Source organism: Prionailurus viverrinus, chromosome E2, assembly GCF_022837055.1.
Source record: "Prionailurus viverrinus isolate Anna chromosome E2, UM_Priviv_1.0, whole genome shotgun sequence".
Taxonomy (NCBI): Eukaryota; Metazoa; Chordata; class Mammalia; order Carnivora; family Felidae; genus Prionailurus; species Prionailurus viverrinus.
In genome coordinates, this window is record NC_062575.1 from 4,583,546 (window position 1) to 4,600,653 (window position 17,108).

At 46.5% G+C, this 17,108-nt stretch overlaps 1 protein-coding gene across 1 annotated transcript in view; it reads left to right on the plus strand.

Annotated features, from left to right (window-relative positions):
* Positions 1-8,883: 8,883 nt before the first annotated feature.
* LOC125152970 (zinc finger protein 345-like) overlaps positions 8,884-17,108 on the plus strand; it is an 80,312-nt gene continuing 72,087 nt past the window's right edge. The window contains exon 1 of the mRNA XM_047835729.1: positions 8,884-9,341. The gene's annotated coding sequence lies outside the window, so the exon portion shown is untranslated. The remainder of the gene's footprint in view (positions 9,342-17,108) is intronic.

The following is a 17,108-nucleotide window of genomic DNA, read 5'->3' on the forward strand; positions in this document are numbered from 1 at the left end:
GGCGGGGGGGATTTCCCTGTGCATCAAGGAATAACCTCAGACACTTTCCCTTGATTCCTTAGTCACCTAGGAACACCTTTTTGGTGGGAAGGAGCAAGTGTCCCATTTCTTCGGAGCTGAGTGACTCAGTCTCTCACGCCAACTAATAACCTAGAAATTGTCCCAAAGCCTGGGTAAAGAGAGCTGGCAGTTACAGTGAAAGCCAGTTTAAATCCCAAGCCAGTTAAAGAGGGTAGTAACCCCCAAGCGGTTGTCTAGGTTCCCAGGTTCTAGCGTGGGAAACTGAGGAGACCTGGTGCGTGCTCCCAGGGCCCACCACTCCCCCTTTGGGTTCCCAAGGGGACTGCACACTATGGCATGTCAGAGCAGGCCGAAGTAATTCAGAGCAGAGTGGGCAGCAGTAAGAACAGGTTCCCAGACTAGTTCTTCCAGTTCCCCTTCTTCCCTGGAGAATAGACACATTAAAGCAAGGAGACAGAAATTACATCGGCATTAAATCGACTCTCTTTCCCAAAGGAGGAATTTACCAGCCCCCCCCCCAAAAGCCACACTGTGCCGCGAAGACTCAATTTTGGGGTATCGCCGTTCCTCAGACTGTCCCTTCATGGTCGCCACGATGATGCAGGTAGGCTGGGTCCGAGGACCCGCGAAGGGGTCCCGCAGCACCAGCCAGAAGGATGTCTGGCTAAGCACAGGTTAGAAATCAAACCCGAGCCAGTAGGAGGTGAGACCAGAGTTTATTGAAGGTATGGAGAGAGCAGGTACAGACGGTATCTATAAGACTCAGAAAGGAAAGGGGAGAGAGAGAGAGAGAGAGAGAGAGAGAGAGAGAGTGTGAGTGAGTGTCTTACCTTTGCTTGGGGCCTGGGAATTTTTTTGAGGATTGTGGTCTGGTTTACATGTCCTCTTTGGCATCCGGGAACTGGTTAGAACAAACACAAGGGCACAGATGTCTAGCTTTGGCTGTCTTGAATATGCACGTGATGACTTCCTCTGGTCATTCTACCTGGTCCTTCCTTAGGTGTTATCCATTGTGCTGCAGGACTCCAAAGAAATCATTAGCTCCTTGCCCCCTACAAGGAGGACGTATTTGCGTTATGAGGCATGCGTAAACTTGGGGGTGCAGGTCCTGGCAAAAATAGAATCAGGAAAAGGAGCAAAAAGCAGATTATTATGGCGTCCTTCAGGTTTCCTATCTGAGCACTACTGTTTCTATGTCATTCCCCAGAACTCTGTCCTGTGGCCACTCTAAGCAAAAATATATGCCTATACCACGAGTGGACACATGAGAACATCGCTGGTACTCTTTCGTAGCATCTGACACAATGGCCATCACCCATTGCCCTGTAACAAACTTGTTACAAAGAGACCCTGTGATTTAGCATATGCTTTACCCAGATGCACGAGAATTTCATCATGTATGCAAATAATGGCTTATTTTTTTGGAGTGGGCAGGAAGAGCCATAGAACACTGCAATTATGTTATGATCTTATGGTAAAAATTATCGGTGCGGAGGAATAATATTCTTTTACCATTCATAATTATGCTAGCTGGTCAATAGATTTATTGTCTCTTTGACCATAAATCTGTGAGAAATAGACATGATAAAGAAAACTTGGGGGCACCTGGGTGGCTCAGTGGTTTAAGCGTCCGACTTTGGCTCAGGTCATGATGTCGCAGTTTGTGAGTTCCAGCCCTGCATCTGGCTCTGTGCTGACAGCTCAGAGCCTGGGGCCTGTTCAGATTGTGTCTCTCTATCTGCCCCTCCCCCACTCACACTCTGTTTCTCTCTCTCTCTCAAAAATAAATAAACATTAAAAAAGATGGCCAACAGGCACATGAAAAGATGTTCAGCGTCGCTCCTTATCAGGGAAATACGAATCAAAACCACACTCAGGTATCACCTCACGCCAGTCAGAGTGGCCAAAATGAACAAATCAGGAGACTATAGATGCTGCTGGAGAGGATGTGGAGAAACGGGAACCCTCTTGCACTGTTGGTGGGAATGCAAATTGGTGCAGCCGCTCTGGAAAGCAGTGTGGAGGTTCCTCAGAAAATTAAAAATAGACCTACCCTATGACCCAGCAATAGCACTGCTAGGAATTTATCCAAGGGATACAGGAGTACTGATGCATAGGGCCACTTGTACCCCAATGTTCATAGCAGCACTCTCAACAATAGCCAAATTGTGGAAAGAGCCTAAATGTCCATCAACTGATGAATGGATAAAGAAATTGTGGTTTATATACACAATGGAATATTACGTGGCAATGAGAAAAAATGAAATATGGCCTTTTGTAGCAACGTGGATGGAACTGGAGAGTGTGATGCTAAGTGAAATAAGCCATACAGAGAAAGACAGATACCATATGGTTTCACTCTTATGTGGATCCTGAGAAACTTAACAGGAACCCATGGGGGAGGGGAAGGAAAAAAAAAAAAAAAGATGTTAGAATGGGAGAGAGCCAAAGCATAAGAGACTGTTAAAAACTGAGAACAAACTGAGGGTTGATGGGGGGTGGGAGGGAGGAGAGGGTGGGTGATGGGTATTGAGGAGGGCACCTTTTGGGATGAGCACTGGGTGTTGTATGGAAACCAATTTGTCAATAAATTTCAGAAAAAAAAAAACATTAAAAAAAAAAAAAAAGAGGGGCGCCTGGGTGGCTCAGTCGGTTGAGCGTCCGATTTTGGCTCAGGTCATGATCTCGCGGTACGTGAGTTCGAGCGCCGCATCAGGCTCTGTGCTGACAGCTCAGAGCCTGGAGCCTACTTCAATTCTGTGTCTCCTTCTCTCTCTGCCCCTCCCCCACTTGTGCCCTGTCTCCCTCTGTCTCTCAAAAATAAATAAATGTAAAAAAAAAAGAAAACTAATGTCTGGGCCTTCAATTAGTAAGGGAATTCTCTAGAGAATTTGGGCTGGAACAGTAGATTAGTGAAAAGTAACAAGATTTGTTTATACAGACTTCTCAGCTCTAAATTCTTTACCCCTGGTGATAAGAATGTCTCTATCTCTTGGAACTGGGAGGGCACCTTTCCCATAGGAGACTGATTTCTTGCTTTCTGGAGACTGATGTTGGGGTGGGGGGGGGCAGAATGTTGTTTTTGCATTTGCTGTTTCATAAATCACTTTTAATTCAAAACAGTATGCCAAAGGAGTACATTTTAGGGCACCCTTGTCCCTTACACAAAGTTAGGAAGACAGACACCCCCTAGGCAGGAAGATCAGAAGCCTAGAGAGCTCTCCCTCCAGGCCCCACTCAGATGCCTTCTCTTCTGAAGCTTTGTCTAGGCCTGGCCCCACCCTCATCTCTTCCCTCACTGAACAGATTAGAGGGGGTGAGAGTTTTGGTTTGCAGTTCCTCCTGCATTATAAGCAGCAAGAGTTAGGGGTCCCCAGCAAGAGAAAGGGGAGTCTTTTTTTTTTTTTAAGTCCCCAGCTATTTTCTGTGATCACAGGCTCTCCTTGGTCTAGCATACTTCCTGCAAAACTTCCTAGGCGGTGTCAGAATTACAGAGCAATGCAAAAACCTCAGTAGTTGAGGATTTTAAGGGAACAAAGGGAAGACAGAAAGTACCAGTCTCTAGCCTTACCATATCAGAGACGATAAATCAGTGGCACATATTTCCAGTGCTGTTTGAAAAGTAAGCAAGGACCTGTATTCCTTTCCTGAGATAAGGGGCCCGAGGCCCCGTTCACTTTGCACTGGGTTTGCAGGCATACTCACTCAGCTCATCACCCCTTCCCCTGGTCTGAGGGTTACCTGGGCTTCATTATAATGTTAAAGTCTCCGCCCTAGGAGACCAGGCTTCAGGAACCTAACATAGGATGCACGCATAGGCATGTTTTCTAAGCATACTTGTGCAACCTCTGCCTGCCTTTACATGGCATGACACAACTCCTCATTCTTACTATTTGTCCTAACCCTGAGTAAAAGGAACCCACTCACCCCTGCCCAGGGAGTCACTGCGTTGGGAGTTACTCCCAGTGATCTTTTTATTTGCTGCAAATAAAGTTTCCTCTGTGTGACAACTCCCCCTGGTGTAGGCTGTACTCTACTTGTGACTCACCCAGGAGCAAACTCCCCTTCATTTGGTTATAACAGCTTGGTTGTAGGTGCTCTACCGATACATGAGAGCAAAGAACTGTATGTTTTGGTGCCTAAATTTGTCTTTATTAGATTCTGTGCTTTGAGAGCCTACCCATTCAGCACCCTATTTCCTCTTTCTGAACATCCTATAGTTTCTCAAGTCTTAGTTTTTTTTTTTAATTTTTTTAATGTTTATTTTTGAGAGAGAGAGAGAGAGAGAGGAAGGGCCAGAGAGAGAGGAAGACACAGAATCTGAAGCAGGCTCCAGTCTCTGATCTATCAGCACAGAGCCCAACATAGGGCTTAAACCCATGAACTGTGAGATCGTGACCTGAGCCGAAGTCGGACGCTTAACCAATGGAGCCACCCAGGCGCCCCTCAAGTCTTAGTTTTAAATTATTATTATTATTTTTTTTAATGTTTATTTATTTTTGAGAGAGAGAGACAGACAGACAGACAGACAGAGCAGGAGTGGGAGAGGAGCAGAGAGAGAGGGAGACACAGAATCCGAAACAGGCTCCGGACTCTGAGCTGACAGCGGGGCTCTGAGCCTGATGCGGGGCTCGAACTCACAAACTGTGAGATCATGACCTGAGCCGAAGCTGGACACTCGACCGACTGAGCCACCCAGGCACCCCTAAAATTATTTTTAAAAATATTTATTTTTGGGCACCTGGGTGGCTCAGTTGGTTGAGTGCCTGACTTTGGCTCAGGTCATGATCTCTCAGTCTGTGAGTTTGAGCCCTGTGTTGGGCTCTATGCTCTCAGCTCAGAGCCTGGAGCCTGCTTGGATCCTGTGTCTCTCTCTCTCTCTGCCCCTCCCCTGCTCATGCTCTGTCTCTCTCTGTCTCTCTCTCAAAAATAAATAAACATTAAAAGAAACTTAAAAAATAATAAAATATTTATTTATTTTTGAGGGGGAAGGGGCAGAGAGACAGGGGGATAATGGATCCAAAGCAGGCTCTGTGCTGACAGCAGGATGCCTAAGGCAGGGCTGGAACTCATGAACTGCAACAGCATGATCTGAGTCAGAGTCGGATGCTTAACCAACTGAGCCACCCAGGCGCTCCATTACTCAAGTTTTAAAACATGAATACAAATACACATTGTGAAATGATTATCACAATCAAGCTAATGAACTTACCCCTCACCTCATATAGCTAAGATTTGTGTGTATGTGTGGTGAGAACACTTAAGATGTTCTCTCCTAGTGAATTTCTTTTTTTTTTTTTAATTTTTTTTTAAGTTAATTTATTTTTGAGACAGAGAGAGACAGAGCATGAACGGGGGAGGGTCAGAGAGAGAGGGAGACACAGAATCAGAAGCAGGCTCCAGGCTCTGAGCCATCAGCCCAGAGCCCGACGCGGGGCTCAAACTCACGGACCGCGAGATCGTGACCTGGCTGAAGTCGGCCGCCCAACCGACTGAGCCACCCAGGCGCCCCTCTCCTAGTGAATTTCAAGTGTACAATACACTATTAATTATAGCCATAATGATGTGTATTAGACTTGTAACTGACCTATTTAGCGTGGCTCCTAGCTCAGGAAATGGACAGGTAAGCCTGCCATGCAGGTGCACTGCCATGGCCAAGTGCTCTGTTCCAGGAAATCCCTACAGGGCTGGACAAATGTAAAGGGCAGCTCCCGGCTGGGTTTGCCAACAATGTTGCTGAAATAACTCCCATCACCTCCTCACAAGAGAAGTTAATAACTCAAGAGACAAGGGATAGGGCAAAGAGAAAGGGAGAAATTTATTTGGGGGGGTGGGGGAAGGCAGACTCAAGCCTTAACAACTGGCTTCTCTGCTAACAGGATGGACACCTAGTGTTTTATAGGGAGAGGGTCAGGGGGGCACTTGCGCGAGAACGGGCAGGGAGCACATGGTCATGCGTGGGGGCTGGTATGTGCTCAGTGCCTGATCACGAGCAGCACAGGGGAGGAAGTCTTGTAGGCATTCCGTTGCCATCAGGGCTTTTATGCCCCAGCCATTGGAATGTCCTGGTCATTTCAAAACATCTTCATCAGTGCCTTAAAGACTGTGCTATAAGAACAATGGGCTTCAGTTAGAACACGAGTGAAATGGTCTTGTCTGTTTTATGGTTGTATTAAAAAAATTTTTAATGTTTTTTAAAATTTATTTTTGAGAGAGAGAGAGAGAGAGAGAGAGAGAGAGGGAGAGAGAACAAGCAGGGGAGGGGCAGAGAAAGAGGGGGACACAGAATTCAAAGCAGGCTCCAGGCTGTGAGCACAGAGCCCCACACAGGGCTCAAACTCACAAGTTGTGACATCATGGCCTGCGTCAAAGTCGGACGCTTAACAACCTGAGCCACCCAGGCGCCCCTATTTCTGGTGTGGCCTGTTGGGGTCTGCAATTGAGTAAGAGGGCTGTGTAGCTGAACTCTAATAATTATTTAACCTGCCTGAGTACCATTTGATTAGCATCTCAGTATTTCTTCCACCCTCAGCGCCTGATAACAAACATGCTAATCTTCAGATTTATGATTTTAACTTTTTATGGGTTCCACATATACATACAGAATTGTTTTTTTCCTGTGTGTGGCTTATTTAATTTAGCAAAGTGTCTTCTGGATACATCCTGTTGCTGCAAATGGAAATATTTCTTTCACTTTTGAGGCTGAACACACACACACACACACACACACACACACACAAAACTTCAGAAGAATATTCAGGAGTATATATATATATATATATATGCACACAAAATACTGTTTTTATTCATTGGAGGAGAGAATATGTGATGTCAAAATAAATCATTTTGTGGGGTGCCTGGGTGGCTCAGTCTGTTGAGCATCTGACTCTTGGTTTTGGCTCAGGTCATGATCTCACAGTTTGTGAGTTCAAGCCCCACATCAGGTTCTGTGCTGACAGTGCAGAGCCTGCTTGGAATTCTCTCTCTCTCTTTGCCCCTCTGCCGCTCACTCCTTCTCTCTCTCTCAAGATAAATAAATAAACTTAAAAAAATAAAGGAATTAAAAAAATCACTTTGCATGTGGATTTTTTTGAGCTGAAGGCAATTAGGACCCAGCAGGCTCAGGTAATGTGATTTTGCCTCTAAGTTAACTGCTAGGAAGAAATTAGATAGGGGACCTCAACCAGGAAGAGAGCTAATAGCAGAGATAATTTTTTTATCAGCAAGACTGGCCTGCCTGGTGTGGAAAACCTTTGCCAACATTTGCTCTTTCCTTTCTACTATGAATTTATTAACCCCTTTTTGAAATTCTAAATCCCTCCCCCCTCCCCCCCACCCCTTCTTAGGTCAGAATGGCCAATAGGTATCATTTGCTTGTCCTTGAGCCTCTTATCTTTGAGGTTTCTGTAATGAAGAAATTAAATTTGTTTTTCTCCTGCAATTAATCCTTCTTTCTTTTTTTCTTTTTCTTTTTTTTGAGTGGGCTCCACACTCAGCATGGAGCCCAACATGGGGCTTGAACTCATGACCCTGAGGTCAAGACCTGAGCTGAGATCAAGAGTTGGAGGCTTAACTGACTGAGCCACTCAGGCGCCCTTAATCTGTCTTATGTCAGTTTAATTATTAGACCAGCCAAAGAATCTAGAAGGAAGAGAAAAGTTTTCCTCTTCTACACATTCATCCCAATCAGCAGGACAACTGTAGCGAGACCATTTCATATTTTACAGTGGGAAACCACTTACTATTTTCTGGAATGCCTAGCATAAAGAAAAAAAAATGACAACACCAAATTCCAGTGAAAACGTTGAGGAATTAGAGTTCTCATATCCTGCTAACGGGAGTGGAAGAGCTACATTCAACTCTGGAAAGCTGCTTGGCAGTTACTTATGAAAATAAACATTTCCCTACTGAAGGGGAGCATTTGGTCACCCGAACACATGCGCCTCTTCCGTTAAGAATTATTTTAGGCTGGTTATTTTAAAGAAACAGCAGACAAAGGAAAAAGTCTGAAATCCGAAGTTCTGGTTTCCTTTTGTAAGAGGCATTTGCATTTATAAAGGAAAGCTCTATTTGTAAGGATGCCTCCCTCTGTAGCCCAGAGAGGGAGAATGTGCAAATCTCCAGAAACTGATCAATGGAGAAGGCATGGATTGAAATCTGGACAACAACCGTAGGCTCGATCCTCGTGCTCTGCCTGGTCACCTCCCCCCAAATGCTTCCCAGTAGGATCACGCGTGGGGCTCCCCAAAGCATTACTGCTGCTGCCCACCCCCTCAGATTCCGTCACTCGGTCACTTGGTGTGGGTGGAAACAAGTGTTGTGTTAATGAAGCACTCTCCACGATTCTAAGTGAGGCCAGAGTTAAGCACGAGAGCTTCCCATCATTTTATGGGAGTTGAGTGCAGGCTTTGGCTCCAGAAGAGGTAACAGGGTCTCCTCTCCATGAGTCGGGGAGGGCCGGTCAGGTCCCTACCGCACGCGTTCCTGCGCTGCAGAACTTGGGGGCCTCTGTAGGAAATGAGGCCCCTTGGAAGTCGCCGGGTGGTCTCTGGGGCCTCTCTCCAGCCCAGCCCATCCCAAATAGATTGCTGAAGGGTCCCAAGAAAGAATTCAGGGACACATACAGCACAGCAAATGAGTGACACAAACAGGACAGCTTACTGAAACAAAGTACACTCTCAAGATGTGAGAGTAAGAGATCCCCGCGGGGGAGGGGAGGGGGGAGAGAGCTGGGGGCCCTGGGCTTTGGGTTTCCAAGGGTGATTGACAGTTGTTAACTAGGGGGTGGGCTATTTATTACTTGGGGTGGGAATTTCTTGCAAGCAGGGTTTCCGCGCCTTTTCTTCCTTATTTGGTCAGGCGTTTCCTGTCATGGCACCCGCCATCTTGGGCCTGTCTGGTTCGAGCTGGCTTCTCGTGGAGCGCGGCCCGCGTGGGCATCCGCCTCCCCTGCCAGGGGGCCACGCTCCCCTCCCCTCCCCTCCCCTGCAGGGAGCCCGTCGGAACAGACTCAGGGCCTACTGTGGCACCCAGAGGAGGAGAAAGGCAGGGGGTGCTCTCCCAGTAGGAGCTCAGGGAGTTTCTGAAACAGCTCAGGACACAAAGGACCAGGAAGTGGGGCCTCTTCTGCATTTCGGCGTCCTGCCTGCAGGCGAGCGGTTTGCTGCCGCCGCCGAGACGCCCTTCCGGTGCCTCTGAAGGCATTTTCTCCCGGCGCAGCTGCGACTTCTCCGCCAGTGCCTTCGGAGAAAGAGATCTGGAGGACGAGGAGAGGAAAAAAAAACCCAAAAAACAAACAAGAAGGAATGGCTGGGTCCCAGGTAAGCCGTGCGGCCCACGTCAGAAGCCGTGTCATCTCTTTGTCCCGAAATTCCGTGCAAGGAGAAGTCGCCAAGGTCGGGGGCGCCTGGGTGGCCCAGTCGGTGGAGCTTTCTGGATCCTGGATTCCGGCTCAGGCCCCGGCCCCGGGGGGGTCGTGGGTTGGAGCCCCCTCCCCCCGCGTCCGGCCGCGGCTGAGCGTGGAGCCTGCTTGAGACTCTCTCGCTCTCCCCCTCCGCCCCTTCCTCGCGCGCGCGCACGCGTGGACGCGCTCGCTCGCTCTCAATTAAAAAAAAATTTTTTTTTTTTTTTTGCAAATGTTGATTACGCTAGTTCTCCCGTTCCTGCCTTGTGAGCGTTTTTACCTATTGTTAGGAAGCTTTTTTAAAAGGATACTGACATTTTGCGCTTTAGAAAACCCTCCTCGGTTCCAGCGCCCTCTTTCCCTTCCCTCCAGCCCGGCTTCCAGCAGGACGTGAACAATTGTCACTCGAACTCCTGTCTTGCGTGTATCGAAAATGTCCCCTCTGACCGATCCACAGGGAATCCCAAAGTTTTCTGTTGCGGAGGGGGCCGAGTCCTGGGAGATGGGGCAAGGGGAACGTTTCACCGTTAGGTCCCATCTGGATGCTTTAACGGCTCTGGGTAGACCAGGATTAAGAAAATGCGGTTAAATAAGCAGAATGGATAAGTGTCCCGGAATAACTCGGAAAGTTCTGGAAAAGAGATAGTCTTCCCTGTTTAGAATGTGAAAGAAAGAAAGATGCTCTATTTAAAATACACGATTACGTTACAGGCCGTGGGAGCTCCGTGTGGCTGTAATTTGTATAAATCCCACAGTTTTCTAGTAATTAGATTCATATTCTGATTTACTTTTTGGGGGAACGAGAACACAGCGGTGATCATGTGTCCTTCCGTGTGCCTTAGGCACTGGTACCGGTTTGCTTCGTTACGGCTGATGTTAATTAACTTCTTTTCCTTGGCTCATTGCTCTCTGACCGGGTCCTCCTCTACAGCATCGATATTTTCCATTATATCGTTCGTAAGGAGGTTCGGTGGAGTTACTGAAACGTGCAGAAGCCTTCGCGTTTAAACTGCAAACTCTTTTCTTCGTCTTGTAGTTTCTGTTGGAAAATGAAGACTCTCACTTTTGTGTCCTCTGGAGACACTTCTGGCACCGTGTTTCTGAATAATTCAGGCCATTGTCCTGCAAGTTTCCGTTTTATTACATTTTACTCTGCACTCATGTCTCAGACACGCTCTCCTTGTATTTTCAGAAAAAGAAAAGAATCACATAAATTGACATATGTTTTAGTGCCATAAACTTCTAAAACCTAACATAGCATAAATGATTATTGAAAAAATTTTTAATGAAATTCTAGACTCAAAAGCATTAGCTGTTTTTTTTTCCAAATTTTTATTCAAATTCTAGGAAGTTTTTATATATATACATGTGTGTGTATATATATATGTGTATATATGTGATATAGCTGTTTTCTTTATAGCGTTCTGTGTGTTTTCATAGTGTAATTAAAAGACATCATCCACACGTGGGTTTATAAGTTTTACGCCATTGGAAATGTTTCTTAATTTAAGTTACCAGGACAGTTTTGTACTGTCACTTTTAATGTGTATATAATTGCTTTTTACATGTATGGATCCTGTCTCGTTTCCATCACTCTTCTCAGATTTGACACCTTCATGAACATTGCTTTGGAGTCCTCTCTGTATATTGACCTGTGTGTCATTTTAGATCAACTCTAGGGCAGATAACCTGGATTAAAGCCTAATCCCTTCCATGTACTGGATGGTTGACAAAATATTCTCATAAAAAAGGAAGAATAATATGTTCTGTTAGATTATTAATACTTATTTGTGCATTAATTTATGAAAAAATCGTTAGAATGTCATCTAGTAACTGATATTGTTGGGCCATTTTTGCTATTCTAGTAGAACCTGCAGTTGCGTTTAAATGCCTTCAGTTCCCAGTCCTCCAATTCTGCTTGGAGTTCTACCTCTTTGTTATTAAAAAATGTATCCCTTGGGGCGCCTGGGTGGCGCAGTCGGTTAAGCGTCCGACTTCAGCCAGGTCATGATCTCGCGGTCTGTGAGTTCGAGCCCCGCGTCGGGCTCTGGGCTGATGGCTCGAAGCCTGGAGCCTGCTTCCGATTCTGTGTCTCCCTCTCTCTCTGACCCTCCCCCATTCATTCTCTGTCTCTCTCTGTCTCAAAAATAAATAAAGGTTAAAAAAAAAATTAAAAAAAAAAATGTATCCCTTAGCCCACAGGCTACTGCCTGGAAAGAAATGGAGATCCCACCCCAGAACTCAACAGAATCTTCATTCAGGAAGATGTCTGTGCATTATTGTGAAATTCACATTCACATTAGAATTTGCTAAGTACATCTGTAACCCACGAAAACTTTCCATCTAAGAGACACAACATATACTCTATGATAGAAATACGGTACTCAAAAATGTGTATGTCTGTGTTGATGCCTTCATTTCACAATTTATCTTGGGTAAACACAGTATATATAGTGGTTTTGTGGACCAGACGCCATCCTCTTAACTCAGAGTTCGAGAATACATCAGAGCATATTACTGGCTTAATTATCTTACGGATGAAGCAGGGAACATATGTAAGCCAGAACTAGTTGTCCTTAATATAATCAAAGTAACACGAGTTCACACCAGGTAAGAGTCACAGAGTGACTTTTAACAGAGTTAAAGACGAACTTTACCTTTACACCAGGTAAAGTTGTGACACAAAGGGAATTTTATTTGCAGCACATAAGGAGATCCTTGGGAATAACTTCTGAAGCCTTGATTTCCCAAGCAAGGCTGAGTGGGTTCCTTTTATTTAGAGTTAGGATGGATGTTCAGAAAGGGGAGCCTTGTCATATTAGGTAGAGGTGGACATAAGGCCATGCACATTCCATACGGAAACAGGTCTGTACTTTGTATGTTACATCAATGGGGCTTGTGCTCCTTGGGTGGAGATTTAGTATTATAATGAGGTGAAGATAATTGTCAGTCACCCTAAAGTCCATCTGCAGGTGTGATTTGGAGGTTAAGCTCACGCTGGTGTCGGTGGCTGGGGCACTGGAGCTCTTTGTCAAGGCACTCATTGCTTGAGGTTTGGAAGTTTCCATTTCCATGATGCGAGGCTATGCCCATCAGGTCTCTTGCCCAAATTGAAAGATAAGCAGGAAAGAAGAGCTGAATGAAAATGTGGGATAAGGTTTCGTTGGGGACGTGCAGGTGGGCAGTAGGGTCTAGCTGGTGACAAATCCCTCCTCTGGTTTCATTCTGCCCCTCGTTCTCGAGGGGCACCAGCAGAAGGTCCATCCTGGAGCTACTTCCTGCTGGGCATGGGCATGTCATAAGGATTGACTGAGGAGCAGAATTTCCCCTCAGCTAGATTTAAAAAAAAATTTTTTTTCATGTTTATTCAGTTTTGAAAGATGGAGAGAGACAGCATGAGTGGAGGAGGGGCAGACAGAGGGGGAGAACAGATTCCAAAGCAGGCTCCAGGCTCTGAGCTGTCAGCACAGAGCTGACGCAGGGCGTGAACCCACAGACCGCGAGATCATGACCCAAGTTGGACGCGTAACCGACTGAGCCACCCAGGCGCCCTCCCTCAGCTAGTTTTAGATCTGCTTGTGGGTCCCCAAGCTCAGGTAACCTCGTGTTACTACCGTTTGTAACTTTATGGTCTCTGAGCTTGGACACAAATTGTACCAAATTCGATGCAAGTGTGCAAGGTCCAAACAGCAAGAAGAGCAGTATTTTTTGTTAGTTTCCTTTTGCTATGTGATCTTACTGCTGTTTACTAGGGAAGTTATCCCCCAGGGATGGTCCACTGTGTTGATAGCTTTTGGCATCTCCAGGATAATAGTGGCAAGAACTCACATTAAGAGAGTGTTCATTGTGGCATCAGAACAGAGGAAGAGGGGGCTAGAACATTATTGTGCTGTGTATTAACAATAAGCTGTGGTATTTATTACCCCTCATGGAGAGAGTGATTTAATCTGTTAAACGGGCCTGGCAGCAACCAGTAAGGCTGAAGAAATCAGAACGGAACTAGTATCATACAGATAGTGATTATGTTTTTCTTCTCTTTCTCTCTCTCTCTCTCTCTCTCGTTTTTTTTTTTTTTCAACGTTTATTTATTTTTGGGACGGAGAGAGACAGAGCATGAACGGGGGAGGGGCAGAGAGAGAGGGAGACACAGAATCGGAAACAGGCTCCAGGCTCTGAGCCATCAGCCCAGAGCCCGACGCGGGGCTCGAACTCCCGGACTGCGAGATCGTGACCTGGCTGAAGTCGGACGCTTAACCGACTGCGCCACCCAGGCGCCCCTCTCTCTCTCGTTTTTAATGTTTATTTATTTTTGAGAAAGACAGAGTGCAAGTGGGGAGGGTCAGAGAGAGAGGGAGACACAGAATCTGAAGCAGGCTCCAGGCTCTGAGCTGTCAGCACAGAGCCTGACGCGGGGCTCGAACTCACGGGCCGCGAGATCATGACCTGAGCTGAAGTCGGTCGCCCAACTGACTGAGGCACCCAGGTGCACCTCTCCCTCTTTCTTTTTTTTTTTTTTTTTAATTTATTTTTGGGACAGAGAGAGACAGAGCATGAACGGGGGAGGGACAGAGAGAGAGGGAGACACAGAATCGGAAACAGTCTCCAGGCTCTGAGCCATCAGCCCAGAGCCTGATGCGGGGCTCGAACTCACGGACCGCGAGATCGTGACCTGGCTGAAGTCGGACGCTTAACCGACTGCGCCACCCAGGCGCCCCTCTCCCTCTTTCTTTTAATGTTTATTTATTTTTGTGAAACAGAGTGTGAGCGGGGGAGGGGCAGAGAGAGGGGGAGACAGAATCCAACGCAGGCTCCAGGCTCTGAGCTGTCAGCACAGAGCCGCACGCGGGGCTCGAACCCACAAACCGCAAGATCATGACCTGAGCCGAAGTTGGACGCTCAACCGACTGAGCCACCCAGGCACCCCTTTTGTTGTTGTTTTTAAACAAAATTTTGTGTATTTCTTTATTTTGAGAGAGACAGAGCACAAGTTGGGGAGGAACAGAGAGAGAGGGAGAGAATCCCAAGCAGGCTTTGCACTGTAAGCACAGATCCCGATGCAGGGCTTGAACCCATGAACTGCGAGACCATAACATGAGCTGAAACCAAGAGTCAGATGCTCAGCAGACTGAGCCACCCAGGCACCCTGAGATTATTATGTTTTAAATTTGAGGACCTTTATCCATTGAGGTTCTCCTTATTTTGAGAGTGTCTCCAGAACAGAAGTTTCAGGTCAGTGAGTTGCTCACAGGAATATTGTCATCTGGTGCTCTGGCTCCCTGGGCCTCTGTGTAGATACTTTTTTTACTCTAATCTGGTGGATTCGAGAAGGTAGGATGCCTTCTAATTTGAAGGAAGAACATGTGGTTAGTAGTACTGGGTGGGGTGCTGGCCAAGAGTATAGTCAGGGTAAAAATGGGGTGACCCACTTTTCCAAGTTTTTTTTTAAAGTTTATTTTTGACACAGGGAGAGGGAGAGGGTGAACAGGGAAGGGACAGAGAGAAGAGGAGGGAGAGAATCCCAGTCAGGCTCCTCACTGTCAGTGCAGAGCCTGATGCAGAGCTCGGAGCTCGAACTCACGAAGTATGAGATCATGATCCAAGCCAAAATCAAGAGCCTGACGCTTAACTGACTGAGCCACCCAGGCATCCCTGTTTTTCCATATTTTGAGGTACATCAGTCTCCAGTTTCATTTGAGTGAAGCTTAGTTTCAGTGGGTAGTGGGAGGAAACCTCTCCATCACCTGCTGGGGATTAATTATTTGCTAAATGGCCTGACTTCTGGCTCTGGAGGGGGGAGGCAGGTGGAGCATTTTGGAAAGTTCTCCCATACGTCATTTCAAATGGGCTGAGCTTTTAGTTTCTTTATTTTATTATTTTTAAGTTAAAAACTTTTTTTTTAATGCTTATTTTTGAGAGAGAGAGATAGAGCACGAGCTGGGGTGGGGGTGGGGGGGAGACAGGATCTGAAAAGGGCTGTGCACTGACCCCAGAGAAAATGGGCAGAGCTTTCAGTTTGCCTGTTGGGGCTGCTCTGATTCTGGTGAGAGCTATTGGAACTAACTTTAACCTGTTTTCCTGTGTTTCCTGATACGACTTTGCCAGAGTCTTTTTAGGGTGCTGTTAGCCCATTCTGTCTTCCCAGAAGACTGAGAGGTCTCCAGGCAGAGTGTAACCTCCACTTGATATTTAAGGGCTTGGCTACCTCAGAAATGATTTTTGATATAAATCAAAAAGGTCGTTCTAGATTGACCTTGGCAACCCAAATCAGGGAATTTTCCCCCTTATTAACGCCCTTTCTGGGGCTCCTGGGTGGCTCAGTTGGTTAAGCGTCAGACTGTTGATTTCGGCTCAGGTCATGATATCGTGGTTCGTGAGTTCAAACCCCACGTCTGGCTCTGTGCTGACAGCTCAGAGCCTGGAGCCTGCTTCGGATTCTGTGTCTCCCTCTCTCTCTGCCCCTCCCCTGCTCGTGCTCTGTCTCTCTCTCTCTGTCTCTCTGTCTCTCTGTCTCAAAAATAAACAAACATTAACAAAACTTAAATTATTAAGGTCCTTTCTGCCTCACAGAGACAGGCCTCAATCCATCCAGTGAATGTATCCACAAACACCCAAAGGTATCTGAACCCTCTGGGAGCAATTTGCCTTACACTAAGGTCCCTTCACCAACCCTCCCCAGACATTGCCCTTGGATTTGAGTTTCTCTAACTAAAGGGTGTACCAAAGGTCTGGTTTATCATTGTTTGCCTACAGTAGGCACATTGATTTGTTATTTTCTCGGTGACCTCCTTCATCGTTGGGGTGCTCATAATCTTTAGTAACCATAGGTATAAGGCTTCCTTACCATGGTGGGTTGAGGCAGGTGCACTCTTCAGGGAGTCTGCAGCAGTCTTAGGTACCCGGATTCTCCAGTGGTTATTCATCATCCATCCTCTGGCTGGTGGGAACCATCGATAACCCAGCTTTACAGCCTCTTTTATCTCATTGTGGAAGCAGGACGGAGTGAGCTTACATGGTGGTAGAGAGGGAGTTACTGGAAAATGCAGAATCTCCCCAGACTTTGGTGTCCTTTCGGTGCTGCATCTGCAAAATTATTTTCCTCTGTTCCCTCTGAATTTCCTTTTTGAGGACTCGACGATGAACCACCGCCACTCGTTTAGGTGTGTGTATGGCTTCTGGCGGTCTGAGAATTTCCTTGCCATATTTAATTTCTGCATGCTTGGTAGTTACCAGTCTTCCCTCAACAAAAATGTAATCCTATTTGTCATTACCTTTCTTACCAAAACACATATTACTTTCCTTCCATATAGACTTGCTTCCCTTACCATTTTTAGCAGTCTCAATTACACATATCAGAATTACAAGTTGGTTTTTTTTTTAACGTTTATTTATTTTTGAGACAGAGAGAACATGAACGGGGGAGGGTCAGAGAAAGAGGGAGACACAGAATCTGAAGCAGGCTCCAGGACCTGAGCTGTTAGCACAGAGCCCGATGTGGGGCTTGAACTCACAGACTGAGATCATGACCTGAGCTGAAGTCGGACGCCTAACTGACTGAGCCACCCAGGTGCCCCCAGAATTTTAACGTTTAGGGGCACCTGGGTGGCTCAGTCGGTTGAGCGTCCGACTTCGGCTCAGGTCATGATCTCACGGTTTGTGAGTTCGAGTCCCACATTGAGCTCTGTAC